This window comes from Microtus ochrogaster, chromosome 24 (genome assembly GCF_000317375.1).
Source record: "Microtus ochrogaster isolate Prairie Vole_2 chromosome 24, MicOch1.0, whole genome shotgun sequence".
Taxonomy (NCBI): Eukaryota; Metazoa; Chordata; class Mammalia; order Rodentia; family Cricetidae; genus Microtus; species Microtus ochrogaster.
Genome location: NC_022024.1, coordinates 7,401,868 through 7,421,745, shown reverse-complemented (window position 1 = coordinate 7,421,745; position 19,878 = coordinate 7,401,868). Strand labels below are relative to the sequence as shown.

The window sequence follows — 19,878 nt, the reverse complement described above, 5'->3', positions numbered from 1 at the left end:
TCCTTCCCTCCCTGCCTCCCTTCCTCTATTCTTTCTTTCTTTCTTTCCTTCCCTCCCACCCTCCCTCCTTCCCTTCCTCCCTTCCTCCCTCCCTCCTTCCCTTTCTTCTGCCATCACCCTTACCAACCCAGCTGATATCAGACTCTGTAAGCAACATGGCATAGGTGTTTGCCTGATGTGGCTGCTGGGAAATAAAACTTGAACTGTTTTGGTCAGTTTCCCACTCATGCTGTTAGAAGGTGTGCATCTTGCCCTTTCCACTTCCGTGCTAGAATTAGTGTGGCACAGCAATTGGGCACATGAACTCTGGAACAGGCTGCCTGGTGTGAGTCTGCCGCTTCCTTCCATGGGATACTGAACACACCACTCCACCTATCCGTGTCTTAGAGTTCTCATCTGGAAAATGGGGAGATGTACTTGACAGGAAGAAATGAGTGTCCGGGAATCTAATGCTTAGCTTGAGTCCGACACATGCACACTGCCCTTCCAATTACATGCTGCTATTTTGTAATAAAGAGGACATAAAAATGGCCTGTGTTCTCTTTGCGTATCCTTAATTACATTTAAATCAAAAGAAAATTTGGCTTGTTCACAACCATTGTCAGAGTCACAAATTATTTCAATATCTGTGTACGAAAGAAGAAAAAGACATGCAAATTCTTCTCAAGGAACCCCAGTAATTGGATATTTTGAGACCAAGAAGGAAGCAAGGTTACTTTTTAACTAGATCCGTTGGGGTTAGATGTAAATTCATTTCAAATTCTTTCAGAAAATTCTACTTCCTCTATTCTATGTGCTCTCTTCATACTTCGAAGAGAATATTCCCTCCGGGGCTTGGGGAAGAACTTTAATCGTCACCCTCTCCAGTTCCTCGCCCCGGTTTTATTTGGCCAGCAAAGATCTCTCGGGACCCTCAGTCAATGTCAAGCTCGCTCTGTCTCTGTCCCTTTCACAGCCTTACTCTGCCCACCTCTCTTCTCCGTCTCCTCCCTTAGTTACCTGTGAATCCAAGTTCTCACCTCAGACTGTAAATCACAGCCCAGCGTTCACTCCCTTCAAAAAGCCTTTCGCTGGTTTTCTAAGATGTGTGGATTGCTTTCAACTCTGCGTCTTCATTTGCTTTTGCTAATTATGACTAACAGTCACGTTGAAATTCATATTTAATATGCTTATCATGGTTAACTGTGATGTCCTTGAAAATTTCAACCACACTGATTTCTATGCTGCCAAACTTTGCAGCTGGGTCGCTCGAACTTCGTGTCGTCATTTCTTATGTATTATGTGGATAAATTATGCTGAAAATGTATACATCACCATTTGGTTTCACTTATTTCCAGATGCAAGTGAAAAAAATGTCTCAGCAGTGAGTATTGTTGGAGACTAAAAAGAAACCCAGTGGTCTAGATTTTCCGTTGAAACTGCCTACCTGCTGCTGGTTACCATCCCTTGCAAATGAAGATTTAAAGTCTGCGTGCATTTTAATCTTGTTCAGACATCACCAAGGGTAAAATTAGTTTTAAAAAAAAAGGAAGGAGGACCTGCTGACATTTTTAGAAAGCCCTGGTTTAACTGAGAGTGAGGAAGATCGATACACAGAAATGGCAAGTTCAGATTCAGGAGGATCTGGAGCCATGATTCTCGACCTTCCTAACACTGCCACTGTTTCAAACAATTCCCCACAGTGTAGTGACCTGCAACCATAAAATTATTTTTATTGCTATTTTGTAACTGTACTTTTGCTGTTGTTATGAATAGTAATGTAAATATCTGTTTTTTCTGAGGGTCTTAGAAAAAACCCCTGTGAAAAGATTGTTTGACTTTGAAGGGGTCAGGACTCATAGGTGGAGAATCTCTATCTAGACTGCTGTTAGGGGAGGGGCCTTGATCAATCAGAACCTGAGCAGGAGCCACAGACACACTGTGGGAATCCAAAGACTTGTGGTGTCCGGGGGGCCATCTTGGACTGTGTTACTTTTAAGCAACTTGGATTATGTTATGAGATTGGGCCTGAGACTTAGCACCTTGAAAAGAGAGTTCACAGTCATCTGGAGACAACTCGCCATCTCTCTGAAAATAGAGTTTACTGTGCTGACTGCAGCTCTGCAGCATGAAGAAGTAACTACATTTAGCAAAACAAATTAGAGTCAATAGTAAGTTTAAAGTTTTAAAAAGTATATAATTATTAAGCCCTAACAAGATATTCTTTCTTGTCATTCCTCAACTCTGCTGAACAGAACGGATCAGAAAACCATTCTATCCACACACAGTCTATAACACGTGTTTAGATTTCTAAAAGTGGCCGGGATGGAAATCATCGGCCTTACAAACCCTGCCTGTCTCACTGTTAAATTATTTGCAGACTGTCAAACAGTGTTCAGTCGGAGGGGTCAGAGGTCGTAGAACTGTGCCACTCCCCTTTTCTGCTGCAAAGAGCTATTCATATGTGAAAAATAGCATTTAAACCAGGTTTGTAATTACTTTTTAGAAGTGACTTTGGGCATTAAATTATATGTGTGTCTGTGTAGGCTACTCCACGATGTTTGCACTAAACCATACATGTGTCTGTGTAAGCTACTCAACAATGTTTGCATTAGACCGTGCATGCATCTGTGTAAGCTGCCCCACAATGTTTGGGGCTGGACTAATCCAGTTCTATGATATCCTCTGGGCCAGAATTTAGCCATATTGAAGAAAAACCTATGAAGAGGTTTGAGTATGTGACATTCTAACGCCAGTATCTTCGAAGTTATTACTTTTCTTTAAATTTTATTTTTGATTGTTTTGGGACAAATCTCCCTTTGTGGCATCGGTTGGCCTTGGAATAACAATCCTGCAATGTCTTCTGACCTTCCCACTTCTGACCCATTTTCACAGGTGTGAATGAGGCATCAAGTCTGTTTTTGTTGCCCCAGAACAGCCAGGATCAATTTTCTTTGAGTTCTGCTCTAAATCTGTCATTTTTTTCATATTATAGTTTTTATAGAGATACAAAACTCCTCTCTCCTATGAAGCCACCACTTTGGGGACTGATCTCGGGTTATTCCCTGAGCCACTTCCTGTCCTGTATCCTTCATTCTGTCTCAAGAGCACCCACTTTGGACTCCCTTTGCTCTGCTCTCTGTAGGATCCACTTACCCCAAGACGGTGTGTCTTATTCTCTCTTTCCTCAGCGCCAGGGATAGTCACCTTACTGAGCACAAGCCTTCATGTCACTGGTGTCCGAATTGCCGGTGGCATCTCAATGCTTCGTGTGTTTGAAAAAGTTCCAATGGAATCAGTTTCATCAGTCCATTGCTCGCTGTGCAACACAGTCTGGAAAGCAGTGCAAAGATCACGAAACAATTGTCAAAGGTAAATCCTGCCCTCCACTGTGGTAGAATTATAACTTACTTAATGATGTGCATGGCAAGAACCCACGTTATTGAGAAATAAAGGCCAGAACTCTGTAGTTTGAGAACACCATCCTAAACCTCAGTACATTCAGCCTTGCAAGCCATTTCTTCCCACTAGGTGACCAGAGTGCCTCCTTCGTATCTCTGGTTTTAGTTTTCTGAGCCATTCCATATGGAAGCCATTAGCCACACAGGGTTCTACAACCCTCAAAATGTGACCTGTGTGACCAAGGAGCAGAAACAATTGTGTTTAATTCTTATTAATTTCAACTCCAATCTTAAAACAGATATCCTGTTAAGCTGTTGGAAATTGTACATATCTGGAACAGCTTGAGCCTGTGAGCCTATTTTTCCCAGTTGTAAAGTTTGCAAATCTAAATACAGATCACTGATTAATAGTGAAAATTTAACATCAGAATTCTCTGAGTATAAGATATATAATAGGTAGTGATGGTCATATGGGGCAAAGAATATGAAATACCTATTAATTTGTTTCTATTGGTTGTATTTTAAACTGACAATCTTTAGTCTATTGGGTTAAATAAGATACACTCATAAATTTTAGTTCATTGTTGCTATCTGGAAAATTATGATTTAATTAATTTATTTTAAATGATAAATTATAATTTAATTACTTGAAAGCTTTAAGTAATGAAGTATTTAAGTAATTTAAGTATGAAGTGCTGCGCCATTCTCTTAGCTAGCTTCTCTCTGGATGAGCAGGTCTATACTGGATTCCTGTGTCCCTGGGCCCCAAGGTTTGCTTCTTTTGTGAGAATATGTTACCCACAGGTTTAGAACACTGTCCTCCTGCTTTGATTATATTAATGCAGTACTAGGTTGTGTCTGAAAGCAGCTCTGTGTTGTTGTATGTTGCTGGAAAGAAACAGAGACCTGTGTTCACATGGCTCTCCATAGGCACTTCACGCCACCCTGTGCAAGCGCTTCGAGTGATCTGCTACACGCGCACGTGTGAGCATGATGGTTAGTGGTGCCAACTTGACAGATGAATCTAGAATCCCCTGGGGCATGGGTCTCCATACGTGTCTTTGGGGAATTATCTTGATCACGTTAGCTGATAAGCGGAGATTTGACTGTGAGCAGCTCTGCCCCCCTAGAGTGGATCGTGGACTGGATGAAAGAGGACAGTGAACTGAGCACTGGATAGGAAACTTTCATTGCTTTCCGGTTCTTGACCATGGACGAGACGAATAGCTCTTTCAACTCCCGCTGCCTCGACTTCCTAGCCCCAGACTTTGAAACAAGATAGACCATTTATTCTCTAAGTGGCCTTTGTAGAGGTATTTTTTGTCTCCGCAGCATGAAAAGAAACTTAGATAATTAATGCCTTAGAGTTTCTTCTTCTACCAGGAATCTTATTCCATTTAGTTTACTCTCTGGTGTGGCGATGGCTTCTTCTATTTCCTTTGTAGGGTTCTGTTTTCCTCAATCTTGTCTGACAAAATTGGTTTCCTTCTGAATTTAGTTTCATGTCATAAACATGATCGTTTCTACAAACAACTTGCTTTACGATTTGGTTTGGACCTGCCCTCCTGGTCCCCAGTCCATCCTGTACCATTCTAGTTAAAAGGGTTAAGAGCAACTCCAGGGAACTAGCCTGGTCCCAGTAGTGCAAATGGTCTGTGTTGGGATCTCAATGCCTAGAGTGCTTATGACTTTAGGCCTCAATTTTCTTCTTAGTTATTAAATCCTTTGTTCATAGCTTAAAAAGTTAAGTCACCAACCCATTATTCCTTATTTATTATATTTGGATCCAGATTGCCAGTCTCTTTCAACAATTCTTCTCAAATTTGGGAGATGAAATACAAAGTACTTGTATTATCTTGACTTCCAGCTGAGTTGTGTGCTTCTATCTGTAGTGACCCAACCTAGTCCGTCCTGGTTTCTTTCTTTCATGGTTCTCCTAACATAGATTACATCATTGGGGTTTTAAAGGCTTGAATTCAGAACCTCACAAATGTTAAGCAGATGGTCTAGCCATGAAGTGTACCTGAAGTCCGTAGCAGAGATGCTTTACATCACTCTCTTTGGTAATTTTCATATTTTCAGTCAAGTGGAGAGAGCTATTTAGTTTAACTCAAAAATTTGAAACTATAACAACAGTGAAAAAAGAACAATTGGAATTGATGATATAGAGCTGGACATGAGTTAGGTACTAGTTAAATCTCTACCATTCATCTATCATCTATTTATCTATCCATCATCTATCTATCTATCTATCTATCTATCTATCTATCTATCTATCTATCTATCTATCTATCTATCTATTTATCTATTATCTATGTACTAAGTATATATGTAACTGCCAATGATCTATATATCCATGGGTAGTGATATTTTGTTTGTGTTATAACAAATAAAGCTTGCCTGAAGATCAGAGTGCAGAGCTAAGCCACTAGAGGCCAGGCAGTGGTGGCACATACCTTTAACCCCAGGGCTCAGGAGACAGAGGCAGAGGATCTCTGTGAGTTCAAGACCACCCTAGGTTACATGAGATGAAATCTGTATAAAAGAGAAACAGAGCTCACACAAAGGTGATCACAGCACTTGGGATTCCACATCTTTAATCCCAGCACTAGGGAGGGGGAGACAAATGTGATATGGCGGGGCAGAGAAAGGATTATAAGGCAGGAGAAGACAAGAGCTTAGTGCAGTCTTAGGATCGTCCCTGCAGTCTGAGGATGCAGACAATCTAAGGACAGGATTGCCCGTTTGGTCTGAGCATTGATAGAGGAAAAAGGTCTCCATCTTCTCTGATCCTTCAGCTTTTAGCCCCTAATATCTGACTCTGGTTTTATTTATTCAGACCAACTAGAATTCATGCTACATCTATGTATGTATCTACCTATTACCTATCTTTGTCCCTATGCATGTATATATCTATCAATGATCTATGTATCTACTTATCAATTATCTATCAATCATCTTATCTATGTATTATCTATGTATTTGTGTATCTACCTACCAATAATCTATCTATATATTTATGTATCTATCTATAGCATCTCTCTATCCCCATTTCACATTGTCTTGATAACCCACAAGTAAGCATTGTCATTATTTCAGCCAATGAGTAAACACATTGTTAAATTATTGTAAGTTATGAAAACTCCAGGCATTGTATACAGGGTGGAGACATTAGGAACTAGAAAGGTGATTGTTTAAGCTGTATGAGTAGTTCAGGTGAATCTCTTCTGAAAGGAGAAATTTAAGCTTCCAGCTCAATACAGAAGAGCCGAGGTGGGAAGAGTGGCATACGAAGGTTGCAGGAGCCCAGCAGTAGGGAAAACTTTATCTTAACCTCATTGATCCATGAGCCTCCCAGATCGAAGACAGTTTTATGGTTCATTTACCTTCTTTTCTCTGCTCCCATTGCAAGCAGAACCATACACGTTTATTAAAATGCCCCCACAATTAGAGTAAGACCATCCACGTTTGTGATTTGGAAGGAAGTCTGGCATTCCTTTTTGGAAACAGCTTTTATACTGATTTAATTTATGCACATGAATATTTGCCTACCCATGTGTATGTGCACCATATGTGTGCCTGGTGCCTGAGGAGGTCAGACGAGGGCATTGGATCCCCCGAACAAGTTACGGATGGTTGCAACAAGTGACATAAACATTGGGCCTTCTCTGCAGTCCAGACTCTGGTATTCATTAACTATTACGGAATATCATTTAAAAACCCTAGCCATTTGTAGAATAATGTAAATGCACTGGCTATCCATGACCAGACCTTTGAAGGTTTGCTTCAAAGCCTCCACGTCCTGTGTTTCTCAAGTCAAGTGCAAGCAGGCTGTGTAAGCTCAGGCAAATACATAAACTCTCTGGATATCAGCTTATTTATTAGTGAGACGGGGGAAAGATCTCTATTTAAATGCCATTGTACAGTTTCCAATTGATTAAAATATTTTTGAAAGCACTTGCCACTATATTTTGCCATGGAATGGGTATTCAAATATCCAACTCATAAATTTATAATCTTTACATAGGTCAACAATCCTAATCACTCGCATTTATTGTGAAGTTATGTACTGCATGGACCACAAGAACTTTCATTCTTTGGTGTGGTGGGTTCATGCTTGTAATTCCAGGATTTGGAAGATGGAGGCAGAAGTTCTGAGGTCCAAGGCCAGACTCAGGTACATAGTGGCACCGTGAGACTACCCTGGGCTACATAGACCCTGTTTCAAAATGAAAATCCCAAGAAACAAAGAAGGTAGTGGAGGAGGAATTCCTAACTCAGCTTACTCTCACAGAAGTCCTATGGGATTTGTGGTGGCTTGAGTAAGAATGGCCCTCAAAGGCTCATATATGCAAATGCTTAGTCATCAGGGAGTGGCACTGTTCCAAAGTATTAGGAGGTGTGGCCTTGTTGGAGGAACTGTGTCGCTGGGGGTGGACTTTAAGGTTTCAAAAGCCCAGACTTGGCCAAGTGGTTCTCTTCCTGCTTCCTACCTCCAGATGTAACACTCTCAGCTACTTCTCTAGCAACATGTCTGCCTGGGTGTTACCAGGCTCCCCTCTGTGCTGATAATGGACTAGACATGGAAAAATCTAGGCCATCTCCAATTAATTGCTAAGTGCTTTATTTATTTATTTAAAATAAGAATTGCTGTGGTCATGGTGTCTCTTCACAATAATAGAACACCAAGACAGAACAGTTTGTTTGTTCCTGTAGTTTGTGTGTGAGGACCAGGGAGGAGATTACATCTTCCTCAGTGTCACAGAGCCAGTGACAAACCCAGCAGAGGGAGCAGGTTTCAAACAAGCTTTGGGGATTGGCTTGAGTGACACCCTTCAAAATATGTTTGTGTATCTAGAAAGAAAGGATAGAAAACACGTCTTTTCGAGTAAAGAGCGCCAGGCAGTAGGCATTGTGGGTGAAATCTGATGCACAGAGAATGGGTTGGGCTCATGGGGAACAAAATACCTTCTCTTTAGCATGACCTCTGTGGAGATTAAGGCCAGGTTTCAGAAGAAATAAAGCAAAAAGACAAACTGACCATTAAAAGCTACAGCTTATTATAAAAGGCCGGGCCTGTGTAACACATAAGGGATTTACTCACCAATTTATTGTCAAACAGATAGCAGCATGTAAATTTCCAAGAATCAACTTGGCATGGCTGGAAAAGCATCCCCTGAGGCTGGGGGATGGTAGACAGTTCCACAGCAGCTGAATCATAAAGACTTTTATAGATCAATAACCCTCAACCTTGATTCATTAAAAAGCATCTTAATCAACACAGAGGGTTTCAGGGAGACCCAGAAGCGCAGTGGGATTATCCGAGCAGGTGGGCTTTTGCATTTATGTCTGTCTGGCTTTTACTTCTCACAAGGTCATTGCGGTATAGTAATGACTTAACCATGATTTAATTTTAATATTTAAATATAATATAGTATCTAGTATACACTATAGTCTTTCCCCCTCTTGAATAATGCAATGGTTCTTCTTCATATCCATCCTCAAATCATTGCAGATCCAAATGCACTTGGTTTTGGACAACAGTATGGCGTTTGTTTGTTCGATGCAAGGTCGTGATGAAATATAGCTATGGCTGGTATGGAATTGGCAATCCTCCAGTCTCAGCCTCACCAGGGCTTGGATGCACACATTCCTGTATGTAGGCTTCTGTTGCTTTAATAAAACACTCATCAATACCACATTGGAGAAAAGAAAACTTCTTTGTCAATCATTGAAGGGAGTCAGGCCAAGAACTCAAGGAAGACATAGGAAGGGACCATGGATGGAAGGCAGGAATGGCACGTTTCCCAGGTTCATATTCAGTAATCTTTCTTATACTAACCAGGAACACTGCCCACAGTGGGAGGGGCCCTCTCCCATCAATCATTAAAAAAGAAAAAGTGCCCCCACAGAGTTGCTCACCAGACAATTTGATGGAGCATTTTCTTAATAAGATTCCCTCTTTCCAAATGAACCTGGTCTATGTCAGGTTGACAAAGTATTGGCCCACACTGTTATCATACCTGGCTCTATCTATGTTCTTTATTGTGTGTTCCAAACTAAGTTTTCATCTATAAATGTAAAGATAAAGATGAACACTTCCTAATCATAACCTAATAACCAAAGTGCACATACTTGTGAAAAGTATGACTAAAGATCTATTTCACAGCATCATACTACCCGTAAAAGTGAGAGTACAGGCTGTCTTCTTTTAAAAACTTCTTTTATTTTTTGATATTACAATTGAATTAAATAATTTCCCTTTCTCTTTCCTCCTTCTAAACCCTCACATATGCCCCTTCTTGCTCTCTTTCAAATTCATGATCGTTTTTTTTTTTATTAATTGTTGTGTCCATATATGTATGTATACACACATGTGTGTTTTTGCTATTTGGGTGGAATTTTTTGTAGATCTCTGTTTAGTCCATTTGATATAAGATGCCTTTAATTCTGATATTTCTTTGTTCAGATCACTTTCCCGCTTGGTGCCAGACCTTGTCTGGCTTGGACCTGTCCAGGTCCTGTGCATGCTGCCTCAGACTATGTGAGCTCATATGTGCCTCAGTCCTGTTGAGTCTGGAAGACACTATTTCCTTGGTGCCATTCATCTCCTCTGGCTCTTACAACCTTTTCTGCCTCTTCCACATAGCTCCCTGAGCCCTGAGCCCATGGCCTGTCTAACATCAGGTTCTTTGTTAACTGAGCAGTGTTGTGCATAGGTTCCATCTTATGAAGTGGTCCTTAAATCCACACAGACCATGGTTGGTTACTCCTATAACATCTGTGACACTATTGTAGCAGCATGTCATTCAGGCAGGTGACGATTTTAAATAACAGGGTTTGTAGTTAGGTTGATGTTTACGTTTCTCTTCTCATAACATTCAGAGCTCCTTCGAGTCCATGAATACTGGTTGGTAAGGGTTCTATTTTTTTTTTCATTTCTTAAAAAGAAACCTTTCAATATCTGAAAAGTAACATATTTAACTAACTTTTGTTGAACTCCAAATACTTTCCTTGTGGGTGCTGAGAACTTTATTGTCCCCAAACTAGAACTTGGAAATTAGCATTAAAATGAATGGACATATTGGGGACTATGTGATAAATGAACTTTTCGCTGGATCAGATGACTGCTAAGAGTCCAAACCAAGGATCGAGCCTGAGTATGTATTGTATTTGGCTCTTGTATATTATGACGAATATTTAAAAAGATAAAAAGCCAGCAGGGAAAGCTTTTTGCTGGTAAATTATGTTCCTTGGGGAAAATCCAAAAGAGAGAGACTAATTTAGTCAGGGGAAATTCTAGTCCACCAATCAGGATGATGACTCCCAAGCAAGGGCAAACACATGGCAACAATTTAAACATCACCCATGAAAGTGCTGCCCTCAGACCCCAGGGTGTCTTATTTGTCAGTCTCTGTTTTCATTCTTGCTGCAAGAATTCTGCTGCTTCTGGAAGGAATATGGGCTTTGGGACGTTCTTCAGGCTTCAGGATGGGAAATACAAGCTTAGTCTTCTGTCTATTGCTCTTGCGCTAGAGAGACTTCTCTGAGTAACCTATATTCAATATTTTATTTCAGATTATAGGTTGCAAAGAATTTTGATAAAGTATTGTAATTAGCAGGCCACCCTCTAATTTATATTCTTTTTCTGTAGTTAACCTGGGAAGGTAGAAATTCATTCAGGCCTTCCTTTAAAATCTTTAGAAAACATTATCCTTAGATGGGTTTAACAAAGACTTTTTCTGATTTAAAGAGGACTCCTCTTTCTTGGAGCCACTTGAAGGTACATGTGATCACGTTTTTTCGCCTGCTCACATCATAAAGTCAAACCTTGGTGAAGCTGTGACATTTTCAAGAAAATTCCTCTTGTGGTCTCTTTTATTTCCCCTTAACGCAGTTCTCCCCGATGGTGGCATTTGCTTGTGAGAAGGTAAAGGGACTGTATTTTTGATGATGGTGTTTGGTGACGGGATTATCTTACCATTCCAGGTCACCTGGGACCTTGCTCTAATGGAATATGCCAGACTGTGAAGATCTTCAGAAACCCACGATTGGCCAAAAGAAGGAATGCATTCTTCTGCGCTGCTAGCAGAAAGAGCTATTGGTTGTGATTGGTCGGCTAGATGGACCTGTTTGGAGCTACAGGACTCAGCCCTCTGGAACATAAGTGTATGTGCTTCTCCCAGTTTTACATCCCACTTCCCTGGCTCCCGTGATGACTGATTTAGCCCCGCACCACTTCAGTCCTCTCTAAAACGAGGATATGATTCTTCCTCCCTCACAGAGTGATGCTGAAGGATTGACTCTGCAACCACAATGCTTCACTCTCGCTGTCTGTATTCAAACTCATAGTGATGGATCTAGATATCACCTGTGTCTGGATGTGGAAACCCACAATGGTTTATGGAAGACACAGAGGGGCGTGTTTTCTGTTGTAGAGCCTGAGAGGTTTGGGGTCCTAGGCATACCTGTCTATATCATGGTCCCATCATTTCTTCTTCCAACCATTTATGTTTCTGTTTCTTCGGCTCTTCTCTTCCCTTCATCTCTGTTTTCTCTTCCCTTCCTATATTCTCTTTTCCCTGGCAAGTTGATACTCTTTGGCTGGCTAACATTTTCTTTCTTGATCTTTGGACATGCTGTTCTTTCTGACGGGGATGTTTCTCTATAACGCCCCTCTTCACTGAATTTGAAACCACCAATGGGGGTTGCTTGGGTAGATCTTTCCTGAGTCAATAATCAACTGTCCTTTCCTCTGATCAGCTCTGGGATTCAGAACCAATCTTAAACCATTTCCTAGACTTATGGTATTAGTTGATGATGATCTTGGCCTTATCGCCTAACCAAATCGTGTATTCTGAATCATGGACTTCTGGATGTGGTAAGCCAAATAAGGACTCCAATCAGATAGTGATTTATCTTCCTAGGGATTAAATTTCTCAAAGAATTTCATTTCCTGCACTGTATTACATTGTCCAAAGCCAGGAGGTCTGAGTTTTCTCCAACCCTCGCTTCCCGGGTCTTCTTCAGTAATAGCTTGCCTGAATTCTTCTTGTGGATAATGACACACCTAGACAAAGGTGAGAAAAATAAATTTGCCTCGCAATTTGAGAATCCTTGTATATTTTATTCTTTGCTGTGCAGTATCTGTAACAGGGAAACACATTCTTTTTTGAGACTGAGGTTTAACGAACACTACATCCACTTCCCGGTGTCTCTGGTAAACAAGAGACTAGAAGGTAAATACATGCTTTTGATATACTGACACCGAAGGTGTTCCTAGAGATATATACAGTGGGTTCTGTCTCCTGCTGGCGTGAATCTTTCCTTATCCTCATCCCATACCACTTCTCTGAGATGCTCAGTGGACCTCCTGCATATCCGTCGCATGTTTTTCACCTCTGCCTATACTTGTGCTTTGTTCGAACTTCTCACTAAATTGAGTCAACCCCCTTTCTCACTCCAATCCGTTCCTCTGGCTCCAGTGAGGTGGGGTTTCAGGTGAGTTAAATTTCTCTTCTTTTTCTTTCTCCTCTCTTTTAAGCCAGGTTCCTCAGTGTCCCTAGAATCTTAACTACAGCAAGAATTAATTAAGAAACTACACATATATTCTCACTTAGTTGCTTTGCCTTTGAGTCTTGGGTTTTCATTTTTCTTACACTTTAACTACTGCGTGAAATTTGATGTCCTGCTGCTGCTTCCCAGGGCCTAAGGAGAAAGTTTTCAACATCTGAGTCCTTTAGTTGAGAAAAAGACTGGAAACTTCTCATAGTTAACTCAAAGTTTTTGAATTGTGTTGTTATCGTACTGATTTTTTTTCTTTCTTTAGAGAATAAGATGATCAATTGGAGGTATGGGCGGCTTTATATCCACGTTCAGTGGTTCCTTTTTCCTCTCAGTGCAAGCTAGATTTTTTTTTTAAGTTTTGGTTTAGCATTTTGAGATTTGCAGAACTTCTTTTTTAACACCCGACATTAGTCTTCTCACTGCTCTGACTTTGGGCAGGCACGAAGAGGCACGGAGCACTGCTGAAGCAGCATTAAATTGGTGACTTTTTTTTTCTTAGCCAAATTGAGGGCCTCCCATTTTGGGTAAGATTAAATATCAGTTAAAAATATTTTCTCATGTGCACCCCTTACAAGGGTTCTTTTGAGGGCGTCACGAGGAATGTGAGGTTTGGCTTTCCCTTTCACACGTGCACGGGCAGAAAGAACAACAAAGGTATTTTAGGGCCCTGTGTTGCATAAAGAGCCTTTAGCTTCGGAACAGTGGCCTGCGAAAATAGCACTCAGCTGCTTCAGCTCGCGTCGGGGGCTGTGTGCACAGCTAGACCCACCACCTCGCCGAGTCACGTGAACACCGTTTGCCTCCTTTGTTCCCTCCTGCTGACTGATCACCCCGTCCTTCTGGCTTCCTTTCTGAAACATCTCTAAAACGCACCCTTTCATCTCTCCTGGGTGCCCCTCACCCCACACCCTCCGCTCACGCCTCATTGCTTTGCGCGCTGCTCTTACACATCCTCACCCTCTTCTCTTCAGCGTGCCTACTTACAGCACCAAAACAGACACAGTTCTGTCTACTTCCCAGAATGCTTCCTGGGGGCTCCTATGCGCAGCACCCAGTTTCGTTTTTTAATTCCTCTTTGAGACATAGTCATAGATTTTCTATTGCTCAGGGTCATTGCTTTCAATGTGTGCTCCAGAATCAGGGACTGTTTTCTAAAATCAAAGAAATCAAAGTGGCCTGGTGGCTCGTGACTTTCTGATCTCGACCTAGGAATTTACATTTTAAAAAGAAATCCCCCAGATAATTCTTTTTCATTATTACTAATTTATTATTTCATAGTTGCACAATATATAAAATACATTCTAGTCAGACCCCACTCCTTATCCCTTTACTAGTACTACCACCCTATCACCTCCCCTACACACACACACACACACACACACACACGCACGCACGCACGCACGCACGCACGCACGCACGCGCGCGCTTTTAGGGTTGGGTCTTTCTGTTTGAAAGGAGGGCTGTTTATCTTCATGAGCATGGGTGTGGCGCTATCCCCTGAAACAGGAGGCTGCACAATGGCTACATCACCAAGGACAATGCCTCATCCACCTTGCCAATAGCTCCTCTGTCTGAGAAGAGGCTGGCATCCCCATGATCTCCCCTACAGGTGACTGAATGCCGACAGGTCCAATCTTGTGTGGGCCCTGTGTAGGCAATCACAGGCTGCTTCGAGTTAGTGAATGCAGCAGCTATATCATACTAGAAGACATCATCAAGGCCCCTTTGCCAGTGTCTGCCCCTTACATTGGTTTTGACTTCCTCTTCTGTAAAGCTTTCTGTGACTTGGAAGGGATGATATGGAAGTCCGCTTTGGGACTGAGAATCTAGTGGTCACTTATTCTCAGTATATTGCCCAGCCATGAGTCTCCATTAACAGGCATTTACTGCAAAAGGAAGCTTCTTAGACCAAGACTGAGGTGAGCACTCATCTATGGGAATAAACATACATATTTAGGAGGCAGTTTGACAGCATATCTATTCAGCAAAACAGAAGCAAAAGGCTTACTCCTAGAGTCTATGATCTTCCCAGCTACGGAGTTTTGATAGGGTCCACTGAGGCAGGCAGGATTTACCTCCTGAGAAGCAGGCATCATGCCCAATTACAATGCTATGAGATACTCCCATGGGATGTTTGGTTTTATTCAACTTGACATACTATAGATTGACCTGAGAAGGGAGTCTCAATAAGGAATAGTCCAGACTAGGTTAACTGAGGTGGGAAGGACCTTCCCTGAATATAGGTGGCACTATTTTATGGTCTGGGGCCTAGAATGAAGAAAAAGAGAGCTAGCTGATAGGGGTACATGTGCATCAATTCATTGTTTTCTGTATTGCCCTTTGATGTGCTACGTTGAGCTGCTTCAAGTTCTTGCCTCCTCAACCTCCCATGATGGTTGAATGTCACCTGGAAATTGAGAGCCAAAGAAATTTTTTTTTTCTCCTTAAGTTGCTGCGTTTTATCACAACACCGGGGACAAAACTAAGCTAGCATACAGCAATCACGCCACTACTGTACCATGTGCACACCTTGTTCTGTAGGTTAGTATGGGAGCTAGCAAGGCTGGCAGCTAGGTGAGGCTTCTGATGACTTACTCCCTCACCTGGCTGCCTAGAAATGGTCAACACTATCGAAGCCAGGCAGCGGGGAAGAAACTCCCAGCTCCGCATCCTGTGCCCAAAGTGTGAGATACCTCCAGCAAGAGGGTCTTACCATCTAGTTCTGGGAGGAAACCAAGAACAAAGGCAATGCCTTGTCTTGTTTTAGAGCCACAGCTCGCAGAGAGGTGTTCCACACGCGTGACCAACAGCTCACAGAGAGGAGTTCAGTGCACAGCATTTTTATTTAATAGCCCATGGCTTCTGAATTTGACATTATCTGCTGTGCAGGGTACCACTAAGAAAACTCTGATTTTTAATTACATTATTACTTAACTTACAAAGAAAATTTCCATATGACTTCTTCACACTTCTTAGTTTCATATAACCCACCCCACACCTCCTGCTCCCATTCTTGTTTAAACTTTCTCACTCCCAACTCGTCTCCTTTCTACTTTCATCACGTCTCTTATTCACAGCCCACTCAACGTCCCCTCCCTCCTCCACACACTGTGGCCTTTTCTAGCATCCAAAGGACTCTTTTGGACCACTTGCCTCTCTGTCTTCAGCTTCATTTGAACCCATAAGGAGGAAAAGGCCTCTTCTGCATAGGGTAAAATATCGCATTAACATGTTCACTTGGGCTGCTTTCTGATTAGTTGTTTTTAACCATGGTCTGAGTTCTCTGGGAGTGGAGATTGTGTTAGTTCTTTAAGGTGACATAGAGAAATCATGGGCTCCTACAACCTGGATTTGCTGGTAGGCAGGAATGGAGGCTGGTGAAGATGTATACATTTCCTTCAGCTTAAAAGCTTTAAGTGCTAAAAGTGGTCAAAAGGATGAGAGCTACAAGTCTCAGCTCTGCCATCACTTTTGCTTTCCTTCAAAGAGGGGTCCTAAGCGTAGCTTCCAAGACTGGTGGTGTAGAGATGGAACATTAAAAATACCTGGCACAACAGCTCATATGTGAAGGTACTACCAATATTATCATTCCATGTCCCCCATTTTTCCTTATCCTAGATATAGGAAGGTTTGAGATTATTTATGAGATTATTAGTTATTTGAAAATATTCTGGTCCTATTTAATTTACTTATTCATGGCTTAACTTAATCATAAGATATGGAACAGACTGAGTTCAAGCTTGCCTTCATTCCGTGATAGATGATCAATTTTATGTATGCTTATTTTTTAACTTTTTGAAGCAACAACTCTTATACTGAGTTTACCATGAAATTGGTGTGAGATTTAAATGAATTTATACATGACAAAGACTGGCTACTACCTACCTCAGGGTTCCTGACAGGCTAGTGTTCAGTGCTTTTGGACTCAAAAGACCCCCACTGGATGCTGGGAGCACCCACTGTGTTATACGTTTGTGTGGGTTGTGCTATCTCCCTGTGCTTTGGTTTCTGCTCTCCAAAAATTGCTTCCAGTAACAACTCTTTCAATGGACAGCAAAAGGATAAAGAAATATAGGGGGCAAAGGCTTTAAGAATTCAAGCTATTCTTTAGATAGTTATTGTGTTCTCTTTTCTGATTTGTCTTAATAACTTTCACAAAATGAAAAAGTTAAGCAAAATAGTAAGTAGCCAGTATTTAAAATTCACCTTATTATAAGCTTGTAATCTTTTCAATTGATTCTTACAAAGATGTGATTCCTCATAGGTTTGGAGAACTCAAGAAGGTTGCTCAAAGACTCACCTCTGACTGTAGAACTAGAACTAGGAACCAGGAAGGCAGACACTGGAACCAACATCTGAGCACTACCAAATGACCTTCGTGCCAATGAGTGACTCTTCTCTGTCCTGGCTTTTTCAAGGAAAGATTGAAAAAAGTTGGGAAAACATGGGAGCTCTCAGATTAAGTTAAAATCTGAAGTTTTAGATCAAATCCATGTGCTGTTACATCCCAGAACCATGCTTTTGTTGAAGAGTCTGGATTCATGATGGACATGGGCACTCCCTTGGACAAAGTCCTGTCTAGAATGCTGGTGGAATGGAAGAGCAGAATCGTCTGGATTCCTCACACACAGTATTGTCTTCTTGCCCCCTTAATTTCCCTCTTTATTTCCTCATGCACATCTACTGAGAGCTTTAGGGTATTGCTTCTTAAACTTGGCACCTTGCATCATAATGGTTTTATTGTAATGGTATATGACTTTAAAAAGTATTGTGGCTGGATTGCAGCCACCAAAATAAAGTTCAGCTCCTGGTGACTTCTCACCGAAGCAAGAGCCACGAATGGCATTTCAGTGTACCTTCTCGTATTCAGAGGAAGAGTATGTCTTCCTCCTTTTCCAAAGAGTTGAGCAGAAGTACAATGTTCTATGTCTATTTGAAAGAATGATGAGGTTCAGGTTGTCTGAGGACACTACAAATGTATGTACACTGGCAAAGTGGTCCAAGTGTACAGAAAGAAATACGTCATCTACATTGAATGACCGCAGCGAGAAAAGGCTAATGACACAACTGTCCATGGGGGCATTCACCCCATCAAGGTGGTTATCACCAGGCTAAAGCTGGACAAAGACAGCAAAGAGATCCTGGAAAGGAAAGTCAAGTCTTGACAGTAGGAAAGGAAAAGGGCGAACACAAGGAAGAAATGATTGAGAAGATGCAGGAGTATGGATGTCTCATACACAGCTTTCATAAAAGATGCTTAAGTTAAAAAAATACTTTTTGCATTGTATTTATTTATTTAGTGTGTGTGTGTGTGTGTGTGTGTGTGTGTGTGTGAGAGAGAGAGAGAGAGAGAGAGAGAGAGAGAGAGAGAGAGAGAGAGAGAGAGAGAGAGAAATATGTGTGGAGGTCAGAAGGCACCTTCTGGTGGGAGGGTTGGAGTTCGAGGATTGAACTCAGGTCATCAGTCTTGGTGACAGGCACCACCTTTGCTCCCTGAAGCATCTGACTTGCCTCATAGTTCTGTGTCCCAACTGTGGCATGTGTTTGAACTTAAGCATTTATTACAGCGCCATCCCATCAAATAGAATTGGGAATTTTTACCTCTTTCTCAGAACTTTTTCAAATAAATTCATGATTAGGTCACCATAATTTCTTTTCCTTCATGCTCACCTTGTCCTGCACACAGTATCTTTTAAAAGTTTGGATGTGCTTTTGAGCCTTGATTGCAACTCTAAGATGTAGCCAACTTGATCATGGTGGATAATATTTTTTATATATTCTTGTATTTGGTTCATAATTATTTTATTGAGAATTTTTATATCTGTGTTCATAAGAGATATTGGTATATAATTTTATTTTTGTTGATATTTAGATATCAGGGTAATAGTGGCTTCATAAATGATTTAAGAAATTATCCTCCAGTTTCTATTTTGCAGAATAATTTGAGAAGTATTGACTTTAATTCTGTGGGATAATACTCTTGTACACTGTAAAGATTTGTCACTCATATTAGTTTAATAAAACACAGATTGAACAGTAGCCAGGCAGGAAGTATAGGTGGGGTTACAAGACTTAAAAACAATTCTGGGAAGAGGAAAGGCAGAGAGTCAGTCATCAGCCAAACTCAGAGGAAGCAAGATGAGAATGACTTACTGAGAAAAGGTACCAAACCACATGGCTAAACAGAGAAGAATTATGGGTTAATTTAAGTTGTAAGAACTAGTTAATAATATGCTTGAGATAATCAGCCAAACAGTTTATAATTAATATAAGCCTCCATGTGTTTCTTTGGGACTGAATGGCTGTGAGATCAGGTGGGACAGAAACTTCCACCTACACTTTTTAATCCTTTGACAGTTTTGTGAAATTTTGTGTTGAATCCATCTGATCCTGGGATTTTTTTTGTTTTATAGATTTTTAATTATTGCTTTTGTTTCACAAGGGGTTTAAAATATATTTAAATTGTTAATTTCATATTGATTTACTTTTGGTAGATTGTATCATGAAATTCATTCACTTTTTTAGGTTTTACAGTTTGGAGGAATATAGTTTTGAGAAGTATGTTCTTATGATTCTCTGGAATTCTTCCATGTCTGTTGTGATGTCCCCCTATATATCTCTATTACTTTGGACATTTTCTCTCCATTTTTGGGTAATTTGGTTAAGAATTTGTAAATTCTGTTTATTTTCACAAAAGATCAACTCTTCATTTCATTAATTGTTTTTATTTGTTTCCATTTCATTGACTTCAGCCTTGAGTTGATTATTTTTTCTTGTTTACTCTTTCTGGGTATTTTTAATCCTTATTTTTCTAGAGCATTGAAGTGTGTCATTATATTACTAACATGAGATCTCTAGCCTTTTGATGTAGGTTCAAATGAACTGCCTTCATTCTGTTTCAGAGGTTTGGGCTTGTTGTATTTTTATATTC

At 40.8% G+C, this 19,878-nt stretch overlaps 1 pseudogene; it reads left to right on the top strand.

Moving 5' to 3' along the window:
- Window positions 1-18,213, top strand: part of LOC106144057 — a 19,964-nt pseudogene extending 1,751 nt beyond the window's left edge.
- The last annotated feature ends 1,665 nt before the right edge of the window (window positions 18,214-19,878 follow it).